Source organism: Pelophylax lessonae, assembly GCF_965119305.1.
Source record: "Pelophylax lessonae genome assembly, chromosome: 10".
Lineage (NCBI taxonomy): Eukaryota > Metazoa > Chordata > Amphibia > Anura > Ranidae > Pelophylax > Pelophylax lessonae.
Genome location: NC_138777.1, coordinates 20,052,554 through 20,077,268, shown reverse-complemented (window position 1 = coordinate 20,077,268; position 24,715 = coordinate 20,052,554). Strand labels below are relative to the sequence as shown.

At 41.9% G+C, this 24,715-nt stretch overlaps 2 long non-coding RNA genes across 2 annotated transcripts in view; one reads left to right on the top strand and one right to left on the bottom strand.

Moving 5' to 3' along the window:
• Positions 1-4,923: 4,923 nt before the first annotated feature.
• On the top strand, positions 4,924-8,026 carry LOC309565141. Its single transcript, XR_014225786.1, has 3 exons — positions 4,924-5,224; positions 5,261-5,708; positions 7,753-8,026. It is a non-coding gene; the product is annotated as an uncharacterized lncRNA (long non-coding RNA).
• The window catches only part of LOC309565143, a 32,535-nt gene continuing 13,082 nt past the window's right edge, over positions 5,263-24,715 (bottom strand). Inside the window, exons 2-3 of the long non-coding RNA XR_014225788.1 lie at positions 9,854-9,901; positions 5,263-5,373 (exon numbers count right to left, since the gene is read on the bottom strand). This is a non-coding gene — a long non-coding RNA (uncharacterized lncRNA). The remainder of the gene's footprint in view (positions 5,374-9,853; positions 9,902-24,715) is intronic.

Sequence of the window (24,715 nt, the reverse complement as noted above, 5' to 3'; positions counted from 1 at the left end):
GAATTGAACTGGACTCCAAACCACTCATCTGGTGCTCTCTTCGTGCTACCAAACTTACCCTGTAAAAGAAAAAGTTTTATAATTAAATTTTTTGGTGGGCAGTGTTGAAAGTCCTCTGCTGAGGAATGCTGAGCACCGCTGCTATTCAACACTTCCAAGTGTGTGGGATAGTATGTCCTGTGCTGGATGATGTGGTTCTTCCTAGCAGCCGCTACGTCCCTACAAGGGTTGGAGGGAAGAACAACAGCACCAGCAATGGACATGGTGATTCCACATATCCAGATGTGCACTGCAGCAGTACCCAGAGCTTTTCAAAATAGAGTCGTTTTAACAGACAACCCACCAGAAAGGTAAGTATAAAACAACTTCTTTCACAAGGGTGGCTTAGCTCTATGTCCTTTGCAGAGGGGACAGAGTTTCACCATTTATAATCATATTCACTATATTGTCAAAAGTATTGGGACGCCTGCCTTTACCCGCACATGAACTTTAATGGCATGCGAGTCTTCGTAAGTAGGGTTCAAAATTGAGTTGGTCCACCATTTGCAGCTATAACAGCTTCAACTCTTCTGGGAAGGCTGTCCACAAGGTTTAGGAGTGTGTCTATGGGAATGTTTGACCATTCTTCCAGAAGTGTATTTGTGAGGTCAGACACTGATGTTGAAAAGAAGGCCTGGCTCGCAGTCTCCGCTTTCAATCATCCCAAAGGTGTTCTGTTGGGTTGAGGTCAAGACTCTGTGCAGGCCAGTCAAATTCCTCCACCCCAAACTCGTTCATCCATGTCTTTATGGACCTTGCTTTGTGCATTGGTTCAAATCATTTGGTGGAAGGGGGATTATGGTGTGGGTTTGTTTTTCAGCAGTTGGGCTTGGCCCCTTAGTTCCAGTGAAGGGAACTCTTAAGGCGTCAGCATACCAAGACATTTTGGACAATTTCATGCTCCCAACTTTGTGGGAACAGTTTGGGGATGGCCCCTTCCTGTTCCAACATTACTGCACACCAGTGCACAAAGCAAGGTCCATAAAGACATGGATGAGCGAGTTTGGGGTGGAGGAACTTGACTGGCCTGCACAGAGTCCTGACCTCAACCCGATAAAACACCTTGGGGATGAATTAGAGCAGAGACTGTGAGCCAGATGCGCTTCTGGAAGAATGGTCAGACAATTCCAAAAACACACTCCTAAACCTTGTGGACAGCCTTCCCAGAAGAGTTGAAGCTGTTATAGTTGCAAAGGGTGAGCCAACTCAATATTGAACCCTACGGACTAAGACTGGGATGCCATTAAAGTTCATGTGCATGTAAAGATAGGTGTCCCAATACTTTTGACAATATAGTGAATATTGGATAGCCATAAAAATAGGGCACAGCAAAAATAGGTTCATAGCTGCAGCAGCTTTGGAAATACATGGGTATGCTCCCCCAAATTTTTTGCCTTTTTATTATGTATTCGGTCTGACCAGACTATCGAGGTTGAGCAGCCCTCCCCACCCCCCACATACACCTGTACTCAATCAGTGTCCACCATCAAATGGATATAGGAGGAGTCCCCTGTAGTGCATTTGCACATTTTTCCCAGCAAGGAGTGTTGTCTCCAAGGGTTACAAGGGCTGGATTCATCTCTTTTTCATGGATAGTGTAGGACCCACTGATAATGGGGTACTTTGACGCAGTAGTGGGCTTGAGCACGATATGGCCATATGGTGGGACCAAACCCCCATTTTTATTTATGGACTCTTGAGATTTGGTAGTAATTTCTTTTGCATTTGCGCGCTATTCTTTTTTAATAAAAATAGCAACAGTTTTCCTTTATTAGTTAAGACATAATATGAAAAAAGACATAAACAGCTTCTAAAATGTAATTTTTTTTATTTTTAATGTCAAGATCCAAAAAGACAATGGATTGTTAATACAACACAAGCAAACATGTTTAATAAATGTAACACAACTGAATATAAGAAATAACAAATAACTTTTATTTTATGACTTTATTTAAGGTTCATTAAACATAAAACAAGAGAGCAAACTTTAGATGTGATGCGTGTCCACTTTGGGCTCATTGGTAATGTTCACACATACCAAAACATATAAACCCAAGGCTCAGTTCCCTAAGCTATATCCATGGTTATTTGCTAAGCGATCATTATTTTTCCATTAAATAATTTTTTTTTGAAAGATTAACAAATGTAACATAAATGGTACACAATATGGAGAAAATGTAGAAATCATACAGTAGTACCATGTACAGTATAAGTATAACCAGACTATGGGTCAGTTTATAGTAGCATATTTGTCTACCCAAGTTGACCAGTTCTTATCAAACTTGCTGCAGCATATCCAATTCATAGCCAACATTCGTTCATAGGTGTGGTTGGAGTGTAGAAAGTTGATAACTTAAGATAGGTTCGGCGAATCTTGAGAAATCCACTTCCTAAGAATGGTATTGTGGGCTGCTAGCAAGGACAGCCAAAAATAACAATCTCTTTGATAAAAATAATGATCATTTTGGCAAGTAATGTACAGTATGTGTTACAGGTTAATGAATAGAGCATATGTTTCTGGGTTGGCAACCGTCAGTAAATTTACGGACAGTCTATAAAAAATTTGTAATTTTTTCAACTGACTGTAAATATCAGAGGCTGAAAATTTGTCATGCTGTGTTGACTATACCAGGCAAATTACTTGTTTTGTGTATTGCCACTGTTTCCATATTGTGTTTCTACTGTTTAAAAATTGATTGTCTTAGTTTTTAATAGAAGCCCAAAAATTGGACGAAACACGTTGATCCAGATCCTTTTGCACTTGAATTGAAACCTGCCTAAACTGTTAAGTCGGGTTGATTATTTACATGTTTGTGACAATGCTATTGCTTTATTGTCTTATCTAGAGGATTTTTAACATTTGATTTATTAATAAATTGATTATGTTTTTATTAATTTGTGAATTATTATATCATTAATTATTACACAACCTGTTGGGCACTTTAAAATCCCCTCTTTTTCCCGCCATCTTCTCCAAGGGGAGGGGAGGTGGGGGCCTCCTTTAGAATATTCGTTTTTAATACTTCTGTTATTTTTTTAGGTTGCCAGTAAAAAATGTGCTTCGTCAGTACATTTTTCGTGTTTTGTCAGTAAAAAATTCTGAGGGAGGTTGGCAACACTGCTATAATGTTAACCTTTTGCTGTATATGTTTGATAATATTGTGCATGCCTTGTACCACCTTGTATTTACTATGCCAGTTAATGAATCAATTTTGTATATGTGTAATGTATATAAAATATATGAACAAAACTTCAGTTTTTGGAAGATGCCGAAGACTTTAATCACCTAATGCAGCCTTTCACAATCTTTTTAATCCATAGGAACCTTTGAAATAACTTTCAGGTTTCAGGGAACCCTACTACAAACAATCCATTAGGGATCAGTGGGAAGAATGCCCCTCACATTGGTGGTCAGTGGGAAGAATGCCCCTTACATTGGTGGCCAGTGGGAAGAATGTCCCTTACATTGGTGGCCAGTGGGAAGAAAGTCCCTTACATTGGTGGTCAGTGGGAAGAATGCCCCTCACATTGGTGGCCAGTGGGAAGAATGCCCCTTACATTGGTGGCCAGTGGGAAGAATGTCCCGTACATTGGTGGCCAGTGGGAAGAATGTCCCGTACATTGGTGGCCAGTGGGAAGAAAGTCCCTTACATTGGTGGCCAGTGGGAAGAAAGTCCCTTATAGTGGTGATCAGTAGGAGGAATGCTCCTTTCATGGTCCTTGGGAAAAAAGTTTCTTACATTGTGTGACCAGTGGGAAGATGACACCTTACTTTGGTGGTCAGTGGAAAAATGCACCTTAATTTGGTGGTCATTGGGAAGAATGCCTCCCTTACAGACAACAAAAAAGACAATTGGTGCCATGCTGCTGACTCTACCAAGTAGTTATTGGCCCCAGAACTGTGCAGCCACATCAAATAGGAAGTCCATCAGCCACAGTGTAAGGAATCACTAGCAACCTCTGGATGAATCCCAGGGTTCCACAGAACCCCAGCTGAGAATGGATGACCTAATGGCTTCTCATTTATCATAGAGGTTAAGGTAGTGATATGTTTCCTCCTAAATTCTCAGTTCTGTGAACCTGCTTTAGAAGCTACAAAACAATTCCACAATTCCTTATGGACTTTAAATTCATTTTAGTAGGGAAAATTAGATTCCAATATGGACAGGAACTGAGATGAAAATGATGGCTCAGTGATCGTGTTGCCGGAGTCCCCAAGAACTATAAGAACCCAGTGGATAAAGCAATCCAGCAGACTCTACCCACAACTGAAATATCACTTTTGGTTGGGCCAGTTGACCCTTGATCTCCAAGTTGACTATGGGGCATCTTTATAAACGTTTAGTGAATCCTGGGGCATTCACCACCCTGGATGTCAGTAACAACTTTTAAACATTTGCTCGCCTTTACGAAAACAATTCTAGCATTTCTAAATTTTACTGGAAAATGTTGCAGATGGGGAATAAAAGTTCTGAGAAAGTCTTTTGCAATTTCCTAATGAGAGTGCAGGGAACTTGGATTGAGGTGAAAAGGCACAGTGGATTTGTATTTGGAAATCACTGGACATTTTTGGATTTGTCTAGTTCAAGAAGGTGAATTTTAAGTTTTCAACAGTCAAATCTTTTAACATCTGTCACTTTTGTAAATAAAATGAATTCTGCAAAAACCAATATTTGCTATCTAGGCATGCCAAAATGCAGATGTAGGCTACTGTCTCTTGAGATGTCAAAAGCCACCATTGAAAGTCAACAAAGCCACCCAACCTTGTCTGATCCTTGTTCTCTTGTGAATCAATAGCCTCTTCAAATCTAACAGACATCTGAGTGTGTAGGATGTTAGGTCCAACCCAGTGTTTTTTTTTTTGTCCCTACTAACGCCCCCTACATCATTGCTGGACATATTAAGGATTTAGTGGTCAGCGGAAGGATCCACAGTGCATGGCGGTGAGACGTAGGCATCCAACAATCCCAGAAATGTTGAATGTGAAGATTGTTCAGTTGGCTTTTGAACAGATCAGAGGAACAGGCAGCAGGCTAGGTGAGTATATATCATTTTCTTTTAAAGGTCCTTCTTTTTTACCTTTATTTTACTCAATTACATAATGGCTTTAAGGACATATATACATGGGCTTCAGACATAGAAGCAGGAAAAATTAGGTCTACTATAATGTTGTCTTTGTGTTTGAGTTCCTTAGATCTGCTTTTGACTTGCTTACGATCAGCTTTATGCATTTCTTGAGGATGCATGTTTGTTGCTCCGGCTGCTTCTAGGCTGGTTCTGAGCTGCTTCAAGTTGCTTCTGAGATGCATCAAGCTGCTTTTGCATTCACATTGACTTTTATGAGAAAAAAACACACAAATCCTTGTGCACACAACTCCTTATACATATGATAATATACCCCTCAGCACATTGTCGCCAACAGACAAATCATCCATTTCTATCTCCTATAAGTAGAGCCCATAGCTTACAAAACTGTCACTTACCTGTCTGTTTAATAAGTAAAATCTAAGTTAATCGTTAAAGCTGAACTCCAGGCAGAATAAACTCACTTTATATTTATTTAAAACTCACTAAATTTATTTTTACAAAGATTTTTTGCAAAGTTCATAAATATCTGAATCTGTCCCGATAGCAGTCTCCTCAGTAAGGGAAGGGCTACCGGCCAAACAGTTCTACCATGCTTACAGGATGGGTAATCTTTAATTCTTTATTCTTTAATGTTAATCTTTAATCTGAGTATTGGGGCATGAATTTCCATCCCCCACTCTCCCAAGGTGGCAGAGTTGAGGTGGTGGTGATATGGGAACTTTCCCTATACCTGATGGGTTATTGTTAATGCTTTTTGTCATAACTTAGGGGCCCATTTATTACTTATTATTTTAGGAGTTTTAAGAGGTTGAAGAGCTATTTGGCACCTAGAACGGATCAGCGCCTATTTGTAGGTTGGCGCGGGGGTACTGATGTGGTCCGATGGTCTATCATTGTTGTTGGAGTTCTGTTAGTCTCGTATCCCTGTGTGCTTACTCCATTGCTCATGCATGAGGTATGCGCAATAAATTCCTCTCTGCGCAGCGCAAGCCGGCAGCGTCCAAGGGAAGTTAAGGTTTGGCCTCCATTGGGAGGTTGTGTGCCAGGGCTTCCTGCCGATGGCGGAAGGGGTTGCACTGGGGCGGATGTGCTGTTGGGGACGAATGTTATGGCGATTCAAGTGGTTTGTTTTATGGACATCCTGACGGCGCCCACGCAGGATAATCATGTCATAGGCTTTGGCGCCATTATGGGCTATATAACTGAGGAGGTTCCAATTGTTTACTGTCACTGATGGATGGATTAAGGCTAGGAACCAGGAGTAAAAGGTCATTTGGAATGGGGCACAGGTAGCTATCTCTTGATGTAATTTAGGGTCTTCTCACATATGTTTTACATCATTCTCTATTTTTCTATTGCAGTGATAATACCTAAGGAGTAGTTTGGATCTTGGCATGCATTGTTTAGTCTGGTTAGTCCTGTTTGGGCAATTATAGAAGATATTGCGGCAATAGATTGGGAAACCCTGCTTTTATTGTCCATAATGCCATATTATGAATTGCCTATTGTCAGTGGTAATGGATGCTTAATTAGACTTTTTTTTTTGCCATTTTAGGTCCGCTCTTTTTGTTGTACAAATTATTATTCCTATACCGTTGGCCCCTTTTACTGATTAGAGGCTCCATTATCTTGTAAGTGTGATTTATGTTGGGAGATACCATTGCATACTGACTTATAATAATGGATAGTGACTGCTTATTCTTTTTGTTTCTTTTAAAGACAGGGCCTTGCCCATTACACCCATCATACTATCTCACAAGTATATTCAATATATAGTGTTGTCCGCATGACCTTTTTCTCCATCATCCTTGTGCAACAGCCCTGGGATAATACATGAGTTGATCTATAAGACTCAACATAACACCTAAATCTTTGACATATGCCTATGTATTTACTATTGTAATGCAATGTTTTCTTTTGAATAGACTGTTTTCTTTGCGGCCAAGACACAAAGGTCCTGAGGAAGCGATTATGCAAAACACGTCGACCTCTTGGAGCATATAGCATAGACATGTCGACTTTCATATATATTATGTGTATTGTTTCACACTAATATGAAAGCATGGTTTCATTGTATTTAAAAAAAAAAAAACAATTGTTTTTGTAGATTTGTAATAAACATTTATATATTATTATAACATGTGGTCATCCATCTTTCGTACAAGTAAAGTACAAAACCCTCCCATTTGTAAATAGATGTATTGTATGGATTAGGTACCCTGAATATAGCCTACCTTTCTCTTTTTGAACATCCTTACAGAAGGAAAGAGCAGAGGGATGACCTCATCGGTAAGCTGCTTCTCCTCCAGTCACTAGGTGGGGGCAGATCAGGCTTTACTTTTACTTGTAAAGAGCATAAATATCATAAAAAATCTGTCCGATAGCAGCCTCCAGTATTCCTCAATGAGGGAAGGGTTATTGGCCAACATACTGAACATGCTTACAGGAAGAAAGAGCAGAGTGGTGACCTCATCATGGGTAGTTTCTCCTCCATTTTCCAGTCACTGGGTGGGGGAAGGCCCTGGACCAAGCTTTATTTTTACATGTAAATAGCATGAATATCTGAATCTGTCCCAATAGCACCCTCCAGTAATCCTCAAAGAGGAAAAGGCTATTGGCCAACAGTTTGAACTAACTTACATGAGGAATGAGCAGAGTGATGACCTTATCAATTAGCTGCTTCTCCTCCATTGTCCAGTCACTGGGTGGGGGCAGGCTCCAGATCAGGCTTTATTTTTACTTGCAAAGAGCATATCTGAATCTTTCCAAAAGCAGCCTCCTGTAATCCTCAGTAAGGGAAGAGATATTGGCTAACATATTGAACATGCTTACAGGAAGAAAGAGCAGAGTGATGACCTCATCAGTGAGTAGTTTCTCCTTCATTGTCCAGTCACTGGCGGGGGGGCAGACAGTAGACATAACTTTATTGTTTAAGGGATGAGTCCACCCTGACACTAAAATCCCTGCATCTATAGATCTCCACGATCTAACACCAACCTATCTATCCCTGTAAAGTGGGGTACACACTAGTAGAAAATCTGCCGAAAATTCCCATCCAAGGTAAAATCGTACTATTTTCGGCTAGTGTGTACACAACTTTCAGCAGCCGATGCCGACATTTTCAACGAAAAAAAAACGGAGGGACAAACACCAAAATTTTTATTGTCCGTCCCCAGACTACCAATTTTCGTTTAATGTGTATGCAGTACGTCTGCGAAAAATCGTATACGAAAGACCGCGCATGATCTGAAGTTGCTGACGACCCGGAAGTCTGGGAACAAACGTCCCAAAAAAAAAAATCAGACGAGACATTTTGTGAACATTTATGCACTGTCAACTAAAAACGGTAATGAACACTGAGCATTAGAGAGAAAAATCGGAGGAAATTTCGTGTAATTTCCGTCAAGTGAGTACGGGCCTTACAGAAAAAATCAGTATAATGTACTTACCTTTTTTGAAGCTAATCTGATTCGCTCCCACGCTGAGCTGTCAGCCACAGCTTCGCTATGGAGGTGGGTGCAGAGGATGCAGCCGACAACGGAAGCCCCATAGTAAGTCTATGGGTGACATCACTTCCCATTCATTTCACAGCCGTTGTCAGCTGTGTCCTCTGCAGAGTTTCCATCGCTGGGAATCGGGTCGGATCGGCTTCAAAAAAGGTATGTATACTTATTTCTTCTTTACAGGGCGAGATAGGTTAGTGTTAGATTGTGGAGGTCTATAGATGCAGGGATTTTAGTTTTAGGGTGGACTAATCCTTTAAATTCAAAAGAGAAAATTGCAGTCCCCAACTTGGCTTTGCATTCTGGTAGGAGTGCCTGTGTCATAGGAAATACCCAATACAATTACAAATCAGCTTGCAGATAAGAGAGCTCAGATATTTGTCATATACCTAGGAATTGAGTTGTTTGCCTGGAGTTCAGATTTAATGAACAAGTGATGGTGAGTATGCAGAACCATTGTAATAGTGTTTGTAGATTTGAGATTTAAAGTGGAGTTCCGGCCTCAAAATTGATAAAATCGATTTTGGGCCATCCGCTTGCCAAGGGGAACCTGAAAAAGAAATGGATACTGGCGATTTTTTTTTTTTTTGGTCACTTACCTTATTATTGAAGAAAATATACTCACCTTCCTTCCACTTCCTCCCTCTGCGGCTGCGGCCCGCTCCGTCACTTCCGGTTTGCGATGATTCCTGGGAGCTGAACGTCATCGCTCCCAGGAATCAATGCGCCTGCACCGTCCCCGCTCGTCACTTCCGGTGCAGGCGTGGCATTCACTGCTAAACAGCTTCTGGGCATGCCCAGAAGCTGTGCAGGGATGCCGCGCTTGCCCCGGAAGTGACGGGCGGGGCCGGTGCAGTGCATTGTGGGACTCTTACGTCATCGAAGAGGACACGAAGAGGGACGCTGCGGCTTCAGATGCCCACACCTGAGATGGCAGCGCTGGAGAAGACATTTTCAAGGTAAGTATTTCTTCTTACAGGTAAGTGTGACCCGGGACAGTTCAGAGGCTACCCATTATGGAAAGTACTAGCCTTGACTGTCCCGGGGGGTATTTTTAGCTCAAATTGACCCCCGAGGCCGGAAATCCGCTTTAAAGTTGCAGCAGTAAGCCACTGACCCAGAGCAAGGATGTGCATGTCAGGTATCCCAACACCCCACTGTCCGGGTCAGTACAATGTGAAATTCCTTACTTGTAGTATGTGTATGTGTGAATCATTTTTCACCTGTGCCACGGACCGAGTTCCTTTCCAGAAGACGTCATTCACGTGGTTCTCTAATGAAAAAAGAAAAAAAAACAAATATACAGTTATTAAAGAGCATCAGCAGCTTTGTTTAAAAATAAAATCTTGCCCTGTAGACTGCATGCAGATTTATATATTTTTTTCTTTATTGATAGTTGTGGCTACATGCAGATTTCTAATTACTTCCATTCTGAAGATGTTAAAAGGATAACTTAACCCAAAAACAAAAAAAGTCATATATTGCAGCTTACAGTCCTTAGATGTAGTGGCTGCTTTAGTTTTCCTTTTTTTTCAGGCTAAGAATATTTTTAGCAAATACAGAGAAAACCTCTTGTTATCAGAAATGTCCTTATCACTTCCTTTAAGATGCACAGGGGAATTTCCTCCTTCTTATCTATCTTCTGTAAACTACCAATTAATTACCCCCTCCCTATGTAATAGAAATGAAGAGACACAGACATGTTTATAGTCCATATCAAGAGAGCAGCCTAGAGTGACAACCATGGCTTCCTCCATAGATACAGTGGGGAAGTGGCGTAGCCACCCAGGGACAGGAAGTGTGTTATTTACAAGAACAAAAAGAACAGATTATGGTCTGCCACATGTTATATACTTAACCACTTGCCGACCGCCGCAAGTACATATACTGCGGCGGTCAGCCCCGGCCAGGCAAAGTGACGTACCGGTACATCACTAGCCTGTCACCGGCTTGTGAGCCAATAGCGGGCAAGCGCGCGCCCACTGAGGCGCGCGCCCGCCCCGGCTCGTTCCCTAAGAAGTCAGAGCGTGTGACCGGCGGACCCGATGTCCGCCGGTCACTCGCGATCGTTCGCCAGGAAGGGAGAAAAGCAGGCGGCTAATGTAAACAAGCCGCCTGTCATTCTCCCCTGTGTAAAAATGGAGATCAGACGGTTCTACTATGTAGGACCGTTGATCTCTGTTTTTACAGTAGTAGCCATGTCCCATCACAGTTAGAAACACGCCCCTAGGACACACTTAACCCCTCCCTCTCCAATACAGTTAACCCCTTCCCTGCCAGCGTCATTTTTACAGTAACAGTGCATATGTATAGCACTGATTACTGCAGTAATGTCACTGGTAACCCCCAAAAGTGTCAAAAATGTCAGTCAAGGGTCCGATCTGTCCGCCGCAATGTTGCAGTCCCGCAAAAAAAATCGCAGATCACCGCCATTACTCGTTAAAAAAAAAAAAAATGACAAAAATCTTTCCCTTTGTTAGTAAACGCGATAACTTTTGCACAAACCAATCAAAATACGCTTTTTGCGATTTTTTTTTTACCAAACAAATGTATCATAAAACAAATTGGCCAAAAATGTTAAAAAATTTTGATTTTTAAATTTTTTTGGGGGGGAATTTCATATAAAAAATTTGAAAAATATTGTTATTTTTGCTAAATTTACGCTCTTTTTTTGTTTATAGCGCATGATCAAAAAATCGCACAGGTGATCAAATACCACCAAAAGAAAGCTCTGTTTGTGGTAAAAAAAAAGACGTCAAATTCGTTTAGGTACAGCGTCGCACGACCGCGCAATTGTCCGTTAAAGTCACGCAGTAAAAAAACGCAAAAAAACCCCTGGTCAGGAAAATCTTCCAGGGCTTAAGTGGTTAAATAGCCTCCATCCCTAATCTATATAAAAAGAAAGAACCTCCCATGCTACACTAGATGCCCACTCCAAGGGATATTATATAGGTAGTTCCTAATAAATTGTAGGGAGTACATATTCACAAAAATGAAAATTAATAAAGATATGATTATAGATAAAACAATGTTCAGGTGCAAAATGGCCAATGACCTAAATTTAAACAAAAGGGATTTCAGAACATGAGAACCGGGGTGTGTTATCCATCCAATATAGCAACAAAATGCTCCTGATGAATGGACGGAGGTCCAAGAAACGCGTTGAGCCTACGAATAACTCAGATGCTTAATCCTATCCCTTTTTACTCCAGTTACCAATGAATTGACACAACAGATTTTATATTGATATTATTACGTTTAGAGATCCTATGTGAGATCCTATTTTTATGTATTTATGTTTTCAATATAAATTGTATACTGTGTAACATGTTGTCCTTTTACAATTTTTGTAACTGTTTATAACTACATGTATCATATATATTCATCTTTTATACAATTAATTTCCCCTCTTCTTTACTTAAATGCCTCATTTAAAGTCCCATTACTCTGGTTCTTCCTTTTTTGTGTTATTTACAGGATTACCAGAAAAAAATAAAGGAAAAAATTTAAGAAAAGAAAATGAATGCAGCCACCACAGCAAGGACTAGTAAGCTACAATACATTACATTTTTGGTTTTTGGTTTAGACATACTTTTAGGCCCCTTCCACACGGGCGGTTGTTATTTTGAAATTCCATCTCAAAGATTATTCACATTTGTACATTGTGATTATGTGCGATTTCTTGCGTTTACATGCGGTTGCTATTAGCTGCGTTTTTTGTTCTAACCTTTTGTACGGCAACTCTTTACTTATTTTTCCATCAAAATAGTTTATTAAAGTTCAAGAAAAAGGTTTTACAAACAGTGCTCCAATGAGAGCAGGAATAGATAACACAAAGAATTGAGTTGCAACAATAGCAACACAATGATGTACCAGGGAGAGATACCCATACCATGGAACACATACATCTTTGTACTGTGATTTCCTGCGTTTATATACAGATAGCTGCGGTACCTCGCTCCTGGACGCTGTCCACTTTATTTTTCTTAAATGCACAAAACCGTATGTTATGAAAACGTTGCTAAACGCAGTGTGTGAATGGGGCCATAGGGATGCATTGTCTGCATTTAGCTGCGATAAACAAGTTCCTCTTTCCGCAGCTAAAGGTCCCTTTCACACTGACTTTCCTCCCGGTAGGCCCTGTTTTGGTCAGCGGGTCCCCGCTAAACAGGCGGATGACAGGTCAGTCTCTGATTACTTTGGAGAAATGGAGCTGTCAGAGCCCCATTTTCCTCTATGGAAGATCGGATGAAAACGGACCGCCTGTCCGTTTTCATCCGATCTGATCCTCCAGACGGATGGAAAATAGGGTTTCCATCAATCTGGATTCCACAAACCACATTGGGTCGGAGAGCAGCGGGTGTCAGCAGGGATGTCACCGCTGACATCTGCCGATCCATAGAGGTACATGGAGCATCCGATCAGGTCCGCCTGAAAAACTGACATGCGGACCAAATATATTTATCTATATATAGTGCCTTGCGAAAGTATTCGGCCCCCTTGAACTTTGCGACCTTTTGCCACATTTCAGGCTTCAAACATAAAGATATAAAACTGTAATTTTTTGTGAAGAATCAACAACAAGTGGGACACATTCATGAAGTGGAATGAAATTTATTGGATATTTCAAACTTTGTTAACAAATAAAAAAATGAAAAATTGGGCGTGCAAAATTATTCAGCCCCTTTACTTTCAGTGCAGCAAACTCTCTCCAGAAGTTCAGTGAGGATCTCTGAATGATCCAATGTTGACCAAAATGACTAATGAGGATAAATAGAATCCACCTGTGTGTAATCAAGTCTCCGTATAAATGCACCTGCACTGTGATAGTCTCAGAGGTCCGTTTAAAGCGCAGAGAGCATCATGAAGAACAAGGAACACACCAGGCAGGTCCGAGATACTGCTGTGGAGAATTTTAAAGCCGGATTTGGATACAAAAAGATTTCCCAAGCTTTAAACATCCCAAGGAGCACTGTGCAAGCGATAATATTGAAATGGAAGGAGTATCAGACCACTGCAAATCTACGAAGACCTGGCCGTCCCTCTAAACTTTCAGCTCATACAAGGACAAGACTGATCAGAGATGCAGCCAAGAGGCCCATGGTCACTCTGGATGAACTGCAGAGATCTAAAGCTGAGGTGGGAGACTCTGTCCATAGGACAACAATCAGTCGTATACTGCACAAATCTGGCCTTTATAGAAGAGTGGCAAGAAGAAAGCCATTTCTTAAAGATATCCATAAAAAGTGTTGTTTAAAGTTTGCCACAAGCCACCTGGGAGACACCAAACATGTGGAAGAAGGTGCTCTGGTCGAATGAAACCAAAATCGAATTTTTTGGCAACAATGCAAAACGTTATGTTTGGTGTAAAAGTAACACAGCTCATCACCCTGAACACACCATCCCCCACTGTCAAACATGGTGGGGGCAGCATTATGGTTTGGGCCTGCTTTTCTTCAGCAGGGACAGGGAAGATGGTTAAAATTGATGGGAAGATGGATGGAGCCAAATACAGGACTGTTGCCATATGGAGTTTAGGCGTAATCTACCTTAACGTGTTGTGAGAATGAGGAGTTATGCATAAATCTCCTATAATAATTGTAAATAGATGGATGTAAATATTTATTTTTCAAGATATTGAGTTTTGGATTTTACATTTAGTTGAGAGAGGATTGTCAATTATATGAAGCTGTGTGACTTCCTTTAGCAGTCAGTTAAAGGAACCGGTTTAATAAGTCCATTTAAAATGCAGGCCTGAGCTACCAGGGAGCAACTGCTATTTACATATAAATACCTACGGATAGTATCAACCTGTGTTTACATCTTGGAAGTGAGACTTTGTGGAGCCAGGGCACCACAGGTAGGAGTGATTTCCCCCCCCCCCAACAGAAAAGGAGTGGTTAGAAAGAGGCGTAACTATGGGAGGGGGAAATGGTCCTATCCTGAAGGAGATACGCCCACAGGAAGTGACAAAGCAAAATAGCTGAACCAATGAGTATTGCCCTATACAAGGCTATGGGAGATGGGGCTATATTAGGTTCGGGGAGATAGAGTGAGGAGGACACACCACTGGTAATTATGAAGGAATAAAGGTACATTGTATATTCTCTTTGAAGGGTCATAGTGTGGGTGGATATGAGTCTATACTCTATGCATAGTATTTGTTTAGTTAAACCAGGAATATTTTACATTTTGTAGTATGTACAATAGTTGGATTGATGTAAATTAAGTAGGCTTTGCAAACCTTATAAAAATAAATAATTGCTGTGTTAAAGTTTTCATTCAGTCATAGAACTCTCATTATTAACCCAAATATTGTCTGAGATAAATTAACGCTCATATATTTTTGGTAACAGGACCATTCTGGAAGAAAACCTGATGGAGTCTGCAAAAGACCTGAGACTGGGACGGAGATTTGTCTTCCAACAAGACAATGATATAAAACATAAAGCAAAATCTACAATGGAATGGTTCACAAATAAGCATATCCAAGTGTTAGAATGGCCAAGTCAAAGTCCAGACCTGAATCCAATGGAGAATCTGTGGAAAGAACTGAAAACTGCTGTTCACAAATGCTCTCCATCCAACCTCACTGAGCTCGAGCTGTTTTGCAAGGAGGAATGGGCAAATATTTCAGTCTCTCGATGTGCAAAACTGATAGAGACATACCCCAAGCGACTTACAGCTGTAATCGCAGCAAAAGGTGGCGCTACAAAGTATTAACTTAAGGGGGCTGAATAATTTTGCACGCCCAATTTTTCAGTTTTTTATTTGTTAACAAAGTTTGAAATATCCAATAAATTTCGTTCCACTTCATGATTGTGTCCCACTTGTTGTTGATTCTTCACAAAAAATTACAGTTTTATATCTTTATGTTTGAAGCCTGAAATGTAGCAAAAGGTCGCGAAGTTCAAGGGGGCCGAATAATAGTAGGACCGCTGTGGAAACAGAGAATCACCGTAGTAGTTGGCACTACTACAGTCTTACAGGTTCTGTCCCAAGTGGCTGCTCTTCTGCATGGTGGACACAGGGCATATCTCATGCTTAGCTGCCATTCGCTAGGGGTTCTCTTCTTTGCTCTTCTTTTTCCCAATGAATACATGGCATTCTCAGATTGGACAAGGTTGAAGTCATAATGTCACTGCCCCGTCTCTCCACCTCATCCAATCAGTTAACATAGATTGAAAAAAATGCAAGGCATTCTGTAAATGGCAGCCAGGACCGGAAGACCATGGTGATCACTGTAGTAGAGCCGACTCTGAGAGCGATTCTTCACATGGAATATGTATACTTACATTGGTCTAAACTGGACTAATGTAACTATGCAATCAAAATCATAGCTGGAGTTCAACTAATACCACTTGACCTCCGGAAAATGTACCCACCTTTGTGACCAGGCCATTTTTTGCTTTTCGCCACTGTGCTAAGTTAATTGACAATTGCACGGTCATGTAATGCTGTACACAAATTAAATTTATATCATTTTTTTCCCACAAATGCAGTTTTCTTTTGGTGTTATTTGATCACCGCTGTTTTTTTTTTGTTTTTTTTTTTGCGCTATAAACTAAAATAAACCTGAAAAGTTTGAAAAACAAGCAATATTTTTTACTTTCTGCTATAAATCATATCCAAAAAAAATGTAAAAAAATCGAATTTCTTTATAAACTTAGGTCAATTTGTATTCTGCTACATATGTTTGGTAAAAAATCCCAATAAGTGTATATTAATTGGTTTGTTCAAACATTATAGCGCCTGCAAACTATGGGATATATTTATGGAATTTTTTTCATTTTTATACTAGTATAGTATATAGTATATATCAATTTTTTTTTTTTTATACTAGTAATGACGGCGATCAAGGACTTATAGCAGGACTGTGATAGTATGGCCGACAGTCTGATACTAACTTACACTAACTGACACTTTGTGGGAACCAATGACATTAATACATGATCATGATGCTAAAAATATGCACTGTCACTGTACTAATGACACTGGCTGGGAAGCGGCTAAAGTGATACTAAAGTCTAGGTTTTTTTTTGTTTTTTGTATAAAAATACCAAAAATGTTATACTAACCTGCTCTGTACAGAGGTTTTGCACAGAGCAGCCCAGATCCTCCTCTTCTCGGGTCCCTTGCTGGCGCTCCTGGCCCCTCCCTCCTGCCGAGTGCCCCTGAGCCGCTGCTCTGTGTGTCCATTCAAACAAGGAGCTCTAGCCCCCTTTTTCTCCTCTTTGGCTCACTGACTTTGATTGACAGTAGCGGGAGCCAATGGCGCCTGTTGTGTGTCTCATCCAATCAGAAGAGAGAGTCCTGGAGAGCCGAGTCTCTCGTGCAACATCGCTGGATAAAGATGGGCTTAGGTAAGTGTAATGAAACCGTGACCCCACAATGTGCTTGTGTGCTTCCATCAGATTACCGCTTCCTTCAATCTTGAACATAGGTATCAAATATTACAGCTGCCCCCATACAAAACTAGCCGAGACTTAGCTTGTATAAGGTCTGGAACCTATGTTCAAGACTAAGGGAAGCAGTATTCTGACAGAAGCACACAAGCACATTGTGAGGTCGCGGTTCTGTTACATTGGTGGCAGCTGTGGGAGGCTTCCTGCAGTCTGGGACATCCAAACCTCCTCTGGGATTCAGGGTTCAGATAGCAGAAGAGGAGAGGTACAGATACCAGGCGCCATGAAAGAGGAACTTGGAAGGAGGTTGCGAGAGATGCATATACAGCACAGGGGACCAGTAACAGAGCAAGTCCTGCTAGGATGGTATGATTCAATCCGCTTGGAACTCTGGAAGTAAACGCTAGCTCATGAGCAGCGACATAAGGGAAAAATCCTCCCTTCCATCCAGGAAAGATGGTCACAGTATGGATTGCGGGTGCTGTTTTTGGGAGATAAACTGCACAAGGAGCAGATAGCTGAGTTAAGCAGGCTGATCTGGGCAGAGATGCGTTTGAAAGAGAGCTAAAGAGCCCTCTGCTGGCATGTATCCCAAGCATGCCCTTGGATAGCGGATGACAGCCCAACAGAAGGCTTTGGCTACGGCAGCCTGGGACTGTTGTACGGGAAGCTGTCAGTGGACGCTAACTTTGGGGGCAATCTGGAGTGGTGGTTAGAGGAAATTATGGATTACAGAGAAGAGATCCTGAATATCTCGGAAGTGTTCTGGGCACTGGAAGATATGGAGTTTCTGGCCGTTCAGGAGAGGGTAGCTGGAGATCGCCTACATATGGCTGCTAGACTCTGCTCTGAATGTTGGGGAGGGAGGACGACAACCTCCTCTCCCTTCTTCCCCTGGATCCTGATCTGCTGCTGGGGAGTGACTGCCACCTTCTCGCCCTGGGCCTCCGCAACTTCCACAGGTGTTGGTGCAGGTGAGCAAAGCACACTGTTACTGTGCCACAATGCCAACTCTTCTGCCAGTATTTCTGGACTGTCATCTCTTACTATTGGATATTCCCAGGCAAAGGGAGTCCAGCCCTGGCGCTGAGCAGAGTCTAGCAGCTGTCTGTATACGACGAAGCCCCTTACTCAAGAAGAGTATGACCAATTTGTAACTCATCGGTACCGTTAAAGTCCTTAACAAACGTATAGGGTTCTTGTGTGCTAAATCTTGAATTCACGTTGTGACAAACTCACTCAGGACAGGGGCTTTTGGAGGGGACGGCAGGCTAGCCTCTTGTCTACTGGTTTGTGAGGGAACACTGCTCTTTGTGAGGTGTATGCTGGGGGGACCCTTGGAGTAATGGTACTTTGGATTCAAGTTCACATCTCTCCAAGACACACAGACTCTGTGACTCTAGCCCTAGAATCCATGTTAAAGGCCTAGCTGCCTATTGCCAATAGGGGACTGCTCCGCATAGTCAGACTCATGGCAGATGCTAATGTCATCAGCTCAACCACCTGTCTTCCACACATTGCTGATTGTGCCGTTTACACCACCTATTGTCTACTGTTGGGATGTGTTTACACTTATAATACTGTGTATTGTACTTCAGGAGCTTGATGATAGCAAGTGTGCTAGTTAATTAGCTCAAGTTAATTAAATCACTGTCATCTATTAGTTGTTAGTTGGACAGTAGAATACTGTTTGTGTTGGTTGTTCCTTAGATATGTTAATTATAGTTCTGTACACAATTTCATCTGCATAGGATAATGTAATCAGGTATCTGACCTGGTGGGGTATATATTCGGTGTGAGTTTGTTTAATAAATGTTCCAGATCTTATACAAGCTATTCTCGGCTAGTTTTGTATGGGGACGGCTAAAATATCTGATATCTATGTTCAAGAATGAAGGTAGCGGTATTCTGACGGAAGCACGCAAGCGCATTGTGGGGTCTCGGTTCTGTTACACACATCACAAGAGGTCAGAATGGAGGACAATACTGGAGGACAATACTGGACAACAAGAGACGTGCTACTGTGGATTGGATGACCGGTATTGTCCAGTATTTTCCTCCATCACTCTAAGCCCTGATGATCTTGGTTTTGTGGTTTTATTGTAGATAAAGGGGATGGGAGAAGGGAATGAGTGGGATACTCTTTTAGGCTTAACTACAGTGCATTGTATTCGGCCCCCTTGAACTTTTCGACCTTTTGCCACATTTCAGGCTTCAAACATAAAGATATAAAACTGTAATTTTTTGTGAAGAATCAACAAGTGGGACACAATCATGAAGTGGAACAAAATTTATTGGATATTTCAAACTTTTTAACAAATAAAAAACTAAAAAAAATTGGGCATGCAAAATTATTCAGCCCCCTTAATTAAAACTTTGTAGCGCCACCTTTTGCTGCGATTACAGCTGTAAGTCGCTTGGGGTATGTCTCTATCAGTTTTGCACATCGAGAGACTGAAATTTTTGCCCATTCTTCCTTGCAAAACAGCTCGAGCTCAGTGAGGTTGGATGGAGAGCGTTTGTGAACAGCAGTTTTCAGTTCTTTCCACAGATTCTCGATTGGATTCAGGTCTGGACTTTGACTTGGCCATTCTAACACCTGGATATGTTTATTTGTGAACCATTCCATTGTAGATTTTGCTTTATGTTTTGGATCATTGTCTTGTTGGAAGACAAATCTCCGTCCCAGTCTCAGGTCTTTTGCAGACTCCATCAGGTTTTCTTCCAGAATGGTCCTGTATTTGGCTCCATCCATCTTCCCATCAATGTTAACCATCTTCCCTGTCCCTGCTGAAGAAAAGCAGGCCCAAACCATGATGCTGCCACCACCATGTTTGACAGTGGGGATGGTGTGTTCAGGGTGATGAGCTGTGTTGCTTTTACGCCAAACATAACGTTTTGCATTGTTGCCAAAAAGTTTGATTTTGGTTTCCTCTGACCAGAGCACCTTCTCCACATGTTTGGTGTGTCTCCCAGGTGGCTTGTGGCAAACTTTAAACAACACTTTTTATGGATATCTTTAAGAAATGGCTTTCTTCTTGCCACTCTTCCATAAAGGTCAGATTTGTGCAGTATACGACTGATTGTTGTCCTATGGACAGAGTCTCCCACCTCAGCTGTAGATCTCTGCAGTTCATCCAGAGTGATCATGGGCCTCTTGGCTGCATCTCTGATCAGTCTTCTCCTTGTATGAGCTGAAAGTTTAGAGGGACGGCCAGGTCTTCGTAGATTTGCAGTGGTCTGATACTCCTTCCATTTCAATATTATCGCTTGCACAGTGCTCCTTGGGATGTTTAAAGCTTGGGAAATCTTTTTGTATCCAAATCCGGCTTTAAACTTCTCCACAACAGTATCTCGGACCTGCCTGGTGTGTTCCTTGTTCTTCATGATGCTCTCTGCGCTTTAAACGGACCTCTGAGACTATCACAGTGCAGGTGCATTTATACGGAGACTTGATTACACACGGGTGGATTCTATTTATCCTCATTAGTCATTTTGGTCAACATTGGATCATTCAGAGATCCTCACTGAACTTCTGGAGAGAGTTTGCTGCACTGAAAGTAAAGGGGCTGAATAATTTTGCACGCCCAATTTTTCAGTTTTTTATTTGTTAAAAAAGTTTGAAATATCCAATAAATTTCGTTCCACTTCATGATTGTGTCCCACTTGCTGTTGATTCTTCAAAAAAAAAAATTACAGTTTTATATCTTTATGTTTGAAGCCTGAAATGTGGCAAAAGGTCGAAAAGTTCAAGGGGGCCGAATACTTTCGCAATGCACTGTAAATTCGGGACTTTATCCAGAAAATGTCTGTTAATGCTGCCTTGACGCCAGCCGACGCTAGCCAGTGCTCAATGAAGCTTAGAACACACTGTATCTTGACAGAAGTGCTGAATCCTCAACTCTAGGTCCAGAAGTCTCAGGACTGTGAAGCATAGAACTACTGACACTGCTGCACTGCAAAGTCACTGACCACCCTCTCCAGCCTGGCACTGGCTTGAGGTAGCTTGCTGTGAATTACTGTATAGCTGCCTGCAACTCTCAACTGGTACTCTGCACAATTCAGGGCCCAAACCGCAGGCGCCCCCTTTACACTTTTAGCTCTTCAGGGTCCACTGACTATGTACCCCCTTTGCTACTTCAGGGTCCTCACCTAGGTACCCCCTTTACAGCTAGCTGACACTGGATCCCAGAACCTCCTCCGGAGCGGTCTCTTCAAACTCTCCAGGCTGACCCCCAGGGGCAATCCTCAGTACTCACGACCTGGGTAGGCTTTCCTGGGACTGGACCCCTCTCACTCTCCGCTGGTTCTCGTCACACCGGATCCCCTCAGCTCAGCTCAGCACTCTCTGGATTCTCAGGTGACACCCCGAGACATCCTCTTCCTCAGACAGGAGGAGAGATAGCCGTTCTCTCTCTCCTGGGACTCTGCTCCCACCAAAAGACGCCAGGTCACGCGCTTCCCCCAAACTTTTACCCAGTCCCAGAATCTTTTGCAGCATAATCTGCCTTCTGGGATAGTTACAAGCTTGAATGTGTCCCCTGATTGGGCTTCCTCCACTACCCTATGAGAAGCCTCTCACAGAGCCAGTGGGGAGACTTCCCCTTCAGCAGGCACACCTGGACACCATGACATCCTAACCAAAAGAAATCATGGCCATGCTGTTAGGCAGACAAGGCCCACTATACATTTACCTAGCACCTACCTGTAGGGTGCTACAGTAATAATGGGGATATACGGTATATTATATATATCAAAAAAGCCAGTCCATCATTGTCTGGAATTCCATTTCTAATGAGAACTCACATCAGGCCACAAATCACCAGTAGGCATGTACAAACCCAATTCCAAAAAAGTTGGGACACTGTACAAATTGTGAATAAAAACAGAATGCAATGATGTGGAAGTTTGAAATTTCAATATTTCATTCAGAATACAACATAGATGTCATATCAAATGTTTAACCTGAGAGAATGTATAATTTTAAGGGACAAATAAATTGATTTTAAATTTCATGGCATCAACACATCTCAAAAAAGTTGGGACAAGGCCTTGTTTACCACTGTGTGGCATCCCCTCTTCTTCTTATAACAGTCTGCAAATGTCTGGGGACTGAGGAGACGTTGCCCAAGTTTAGGAATAGGAATTTTGTCCCATTCTTGTCTAATACAGGCTTCTAGTTGCTCAACTGTCTTAGGTCTTCTTTGTTGCATCTTCCTCTTTATGATGCGCCAAATGTTTTCTATGGGTGAAAGATCTGGACCGCAGGCTGGCCATTTCAGTACCCGGATCCTTCTTCTACGCAGCCATGATGTTGTAATTGATGCAGTATGTGGTCCGGCATTGTCATGTTGGAAAATGCAAGGTCTTCCCTGAAAGAGACGACGTCTGGATGGGAGCATATGTTGTTCTAGAACTTGGATATACCTTTCAACATTGATGGTGCCTTTCCAGATGTGTAAGCTGCCCATGCCACACGCACTCATGCAACCCCATACCATCAGAGATGCAGGATTCTGAATTGGGCGCTGATAACAACTTGGGTTGTCCTTGTCCTCTTTAGTCCGGATGACAGGTGTCCCAGTTTTCCAAAAAGAACTTCAAATTTTGATTCGTCTGACCACAGAACAGTTTTCCACTTTGCCACAGTCCATTATAAATGAGCCTTGGCCCGGAGAAAACGCCTGCGCTTCTGGATCATGTTTAGATATGGCTTCTTTTTTAGACTATAGACTTTTAGCCAGCAACGGCGAATGGCACGGTGGATTGTGTTCACCGACAATGTTTTCTGGAAGTATTCCTGAGCCCATGTTGTGGTTTCCATTACAGTAGCATTCCTGTATGTGATGCAGTGCTGTCTAAGGGTCAGAAGATCACGGGCAACCAATATGGTTTTCCGGCCTTGACATTACACACAGAGATTGTTCCAGATTCTCTGAATCTTTGGATGATATTATGCACTGTAGATGATGATAACTTCAAACTCTTTGCAATTTTTCTGAGAAACTCCTTTCTGATATTGCTCCACTATTTTCACTGCAGCATTGGGGGAATTGGTGATCCTCTGCCCATCTTGACTTCTGAGAGACACTGTCACTCTGAGAGGCCCTTTTTATACCCAATCATGTTGCCAATTGACCTAATAAGTTGCAAATTGGTCCTCCAGCTGTTCCTTATATGTACATTTAACTTTTCCGGACTCCTATTGCTACCTGTCCCAACTTTTTTGGAATGTGTAGCTCTCATGAAATCCAAAATGAGCCAATATTTGGCATGACATTTCAAAATGTCTCACTTTCAACATTTGATATGTTGTCTATATTATATTGTGAATAAATATATAAGTTTATGAGATTTGTAAATTAGTCCATTCCTTTTTTACCCACAATTTGTACAGTGTCCCAACTTTTTTGGAATTGGGTTTGTATATTATCAAAGTGGAACTAAGCTCCTAATAAATGAACTATGTTTAATCCTTATGCTCCTAGCATTAGTAAATAGGTAGGAAGGTATATTATATTTACTTGTTTTAAACATTTTTAAAAAGATATTTCCTCAGTTGCTTCCTGGTTTCTGGCCTAGGCCATTATAATGTCATACATCCCAGGAGTCTTCTTGAGAGGAGGGATTTTCTTAGCTAAGCACACCCTCCTGCCTGAATACCTGAACTAGGAGCAGATGGATTCCAGAAAGTAAATGCTACATAAATATTCTGATCTTCCTCAAAATGGCCACAGCTAGAAATGCTAGGGGGGTGTTTTCCAAAGTGCCGTTTTATCAACAAAATAAAGCATGGAGACATGGATGGATGGGGGAGATTGCTTTGAATAATAAAAACAGATTAAATAGCGTTTTCAGTTTCAGTTTAGGTTTTAAAGTTCATGCCAAAATGGAATTGTATCAAAAACACAAAAAAACATATGTAGCACTGCCCCCTAGAGGACTGCTGAGAATTACACTTTCTGGATTCCCCTGGGTTACCCTTAGCAACTGATTGCAGACAAATAGCATTTGAAAGTCCTTGGCTCAGTCAATAATCAATCCAGGGGATGTTGGTTTTTTGTGTTTTTATTTGGAACTGGGATAGGGGAAGGGATGAGTGGGATACTCTAACTATGAACTATGCACAATCTTGAGGACAAGTAGCTGTAGTGTGCGGCAAGGCCGCGGTTTCACCTTGCCACTGAAGTGAAGATAGATAATGTGTTCCTGTTTGAATTACTCTTCAGGGTTCTAACTTGGCACCCCCTTTCTCACTTGCAGTGTGTGCTGACACCCGTCCACTGACCCTCCACTAGAGTGGTCCCCTTCCTGGGCAGACCCCCGGCAAGCTTCCCAGTATTCACAGACACTGTTTTTCCCAAGGTTGCTCTGCCTCCAACTCCACTAGTCAGCTTTCCTGGACCTCCTGTCTCAGCTCCACACTCTTGGCTCACAAGGCCGACCACCTGTGACCACCATCCACAGCAGCAGAAGGAGAGACAAATGTCACCCTCCTTCTGGGACCTGGCTTCCAGCCGAAAGACACCCTGTCATATGTGCCCTTGGCTTTTTTAACATATCCCAGGATGCATCATTGTTTGTGCCAACCCACTGGGATAGTTACAAAAGCCTGTGTGTCACTGGCTGGGGTTCCTCCACTGTCCAACAGGCTCCCCTATTGGATACAGTGGGGACACT